Source organism: Otolemur garnettii, unplaced genomic scaffold, assembly GCF_000181295.1.
Source record: "Otolemur garnettii isolate 467f Iridium unplaced genomic scaffold, OtoGar3 scaffold00089, whole genome shotgun sequence".
NCBI lineage: Eukaryota > Metazoa > Chordata > Mammalia > Primates > Galagidae > Otolemur > Otolemur garnettii.
The window spans coordinates 3589260-3592819 of NW_003852484.1; the positions used below are offsets into that span (position 1 = coordinate 3589260).

The 3560-nt window shown below is 38.7% G+C and overlaps 1 protein-coding gene across 1 annotated transcript in view; it reads left to right on the forward strand.

Moving 5' to 3' along the window:
• The window catches only part of CCDC58 (coiled-coil domain containing 58), a 30110-nt gene that overhangs the window by 21691 nt on the left and 4859 nt on the right, over window positions 1-3560 (forward strand). The window lies entirely within an intron of this gene.

Sequence of the window (3560 nt, forward strand, 5' to 3'; positions counted from 1 at the left end):
ATCTGACCACTGTGCAATTAGTAAAATCACATTCATATTTTAAGGTGGCACGATAGGTGACTTACAGATCCTTGTGGAATGGAGTCATGCTTTTCACACAGAGCAGTCTTGAAGTTTGCCCTTTGATTAGTAGATATAGCCAAACATGAAAAGGGTATGTTGCCAACTCTTAAAATCCTATACTGCAAAAGAAAGGAAAAACCTTTCACTGTACCTATACATGGGTGCACAGACCCGGCTGCTACACTTTCTAGGTCATCCCATTGATTCAGGGTGTCTGTGGATCCAGGAGTCAGCCACTGTCTTTGCTGTTCTTTCATCAGGCAGTGGCGGATCCCTCACACAGTGAATCTGTGTGGTAATGCTCGCCTTACTCTGCTCTCTCTGTTCATGAAGACCCATGGACAGCTGGTTAAAGTCTAGGTGATTTTAGATTTCAACAGACTTTTAAAGCTATTAACAGAGGAAACTGTAGGGCAAGGCTATTAAATCAGAAACTGAAAAAAAATCAGTTTGCAAATTAAGTTAGAATAGAGTGACTCTTGTTAGTGAAGGACAAAGTTCAAAATTCTAAACCACTGAGTGTTTTGAAGTGATTGTGTCATACAATTTGCTGAACCCTCACATCCACCCCTATACTTTTAGCGCCCAGAGAGAATCACCAGAACGACCAAGGAGGGGTTTAGAAGCCAATCAGAGTTAAATGAGGTGTGCTTTCTACTCTTACAATTTATAGAGTTAGGAGATACCCCTGAGTCATATGTAAGCAAATAAGGAAATGTGAAATTTTTTTTTTTTTATTTTCAAGTTTGCTATGAAGATTATGGAATCACAGAGAGAGTTCTTAAGAGATGTTTCAGCTCTACCTCTTCATTTTCTGTATGAGGGAACTGAGACTCAGATACTAACTGACATCCCCAAAGTCATGAACTAATAAGTGGTAGAACTGGGGCTTTAAGCTATTTCTTCTGACTCTGAATTCAGTTAGTTTCTTTACATTAAGTTGTGACTAATAGTCAAATTTCAGTTAGTTTAGTGAGCACACTTTATTTAGATACAGAGATGCCAGTCAAAAAATCTTCAGTTTTTACCTGAATTTCTATCTCAGAAAAAGTACCTTCCTTCCTGGAACTCTGTAACTGCTGTGACCTTTGAGAGGAAATTTACCTGTTGAAGACCCAGTACCTCAAAAACAACCATTTTAGAGGTGACACTTTATTGATGTCAGTGATGAAATTGTACTAGAAGTTGGCTATAATATCTGCAGTGTTCTAGAATATGAAGAAATATGGTTTATAAAGGCAGACAGCTCTCAGGAAATAAATCCCATATACCTGGGTGGCTTCATAACCTTGTAAATGAATTGTTCTGAAACTTCTGATTTTAAGGTGGGATTGATACTTTGTGATCTCCTATGTTTTCTTTTGGTGAGGGTGAGATTATATACCTATGTAGGAGCTAGCATATTGGTTAGTATGAGGTAGCAGTTCCTTTCCTTTCCTTTTTCGGTCTCCATGACTCCTTATGTGTAGCATTAATCATCTTTATGTTATCACCAACCTGTGGTTTCTACCTTGTATTTAATGAAGTTTTAACCATTGTTTAAGAGCAGGGTGTTGTCAGTGTCTTCTCTCTTTTTTTTTTTTTTTTTTTTGAGACAGGCTCTATTATGTTGCCCTTGGTAGAGTGCTGTGGTGTCACAGCTCACAGCAACCTCAAACTCTTGGGCTTAAGTGATTCTCTAGCCTCAGCCTCCCAAGTAGCTGGGACTACAGGGGCCTGTCATAATGCCGAGCTGTTTTTTGTTGCAGTTGTCATTGTTTTAGCTGGCCTGGGCCAGGTTTGAACCCTCCAGCCTCGATGTATATGGCTGATGCCATAACTACTGTGCTACAGGCGCCGAGCCAATGTTTTCTCTTTTTGGATGGTTCTAATTGTTCAAGATTTTTTTATATATGTATATATTGCAAAAATCTGCCTCCTGTAATGTATGTGTATATGTATACATACGTAACTCCTGTAGTGACACAGGATGAGTCTAAACCCTTATCTACATGGCATCCCTTTAAAGAGAGAGATGTTATGAAGGCTGTCTTAGTGACATGTTGTCATCCTGCTGTCCAGCTAAAGTTGATATTTGGCAGTGAGTACATACTTCGACAGAGCAATGAAACTTTAATGGTTTTTGTCTGTATGGCTGATTAATATGTCAAACTGAGGTTTCTTTCTTTGGTGATCTGCTTTAGGCTTGTTTTTACTTCCCAATACAGGACCAGTTATCAGAAATGCAGTCCTTTCCCTCCTTCCACAGTTCCAGCTATTGTACCTACCTGTGCTTTGGTACCAGTTCTGAATCTAGGAAGGGAATTTGCAAGGATCAGTACCAAGTTCCATTCTTATTAGTGTTGCATGCACATTTCTTAAATCTCCTGCCTGAGCTATACTCCTACTTGGTCATCATCCTTGGCCAAGGTTTCAGGGTCATGGTGGTCCAGATCTTATCAGACTCTCTTAGCATTTTGTTCCCAAATCTGGTCTGGTTTTTGACACTGGCCTGAGGAAAACATCCTGGTTTTAACCTTTCTGCTGCCTCAACCTGTAGTTCATACTTCATTCCCCTCATTTTCCTGAGCATTTAAGCCCTTTTCCTGGAATTAGCTAGATTTTTTTCCAGTCCTCTGACCAGATGTAACCAAGAGTATCTGGCCCTAGTAGTGGAAAACTGGCTACTTTTCTCGTAAAGTAATTAGGGTGGCAATTATAAAGAAGGTTGGGAAGACATCATGTTTAGCTTCACACCTCTGGTTGTATGGTCAAGCCACGGAATCATACCTTTCTAGATCACTTGGGTCTTGTGTAGTCCTTTTGTTATCCCTGTTTTTCTTCCTGATTCTTTTTTCTCTGTCTAAATCAGCTTTCCACCTCCTTGTCCTTCTTTTTATTCTTCTGTGCTAATCTTTGCAAGTCTGCAGTTATATAATTAATTTCTAGAACTAGAATTGTTGGGTTCAAGGACATCGTGAATGTACATTTTTGTTGAATCCTGCCAAGTTGCCCTCCATACAATTTGTAACAATTTATACTCTTACTAAGAATGTGTATATCTTTTCCCACACTTTCACTAATGGTAGGTTTTATCAGACTTCTAAGTATTTTTCATTTTGTCATATTATAGCTTAATTTGCATTTCTTTATACAGGAGTAAGATTTAGCTTTTTTTAAAGCCTTTTCCAAGAAGAATTGACCATTTTGTTTTATATGTTTCTTGTTCATTTGTATGTCCTGAAATTTTTTGAAATTGGAAAAGTTTTTGGTATTGAATTTTTTTTTAATTTTTAAGGTGATTATAATATGCAGCAAAGCTTGAGAACCATTGTTACAGAAGACTAACAGTTGATTAGATACAAGGAGAGTGAGTTATGTCAAAGGAGATTCAAAAGTCTGCTGTTAACAGATAAAGATAAGACAGCAGCTTGGCACCTGTGGCTCAAGTGGCCAGCCACATGCACCTAAGGTGGCGGGTTCAAATCCAGCCCGGGCCCACCAAACAACAATGATGG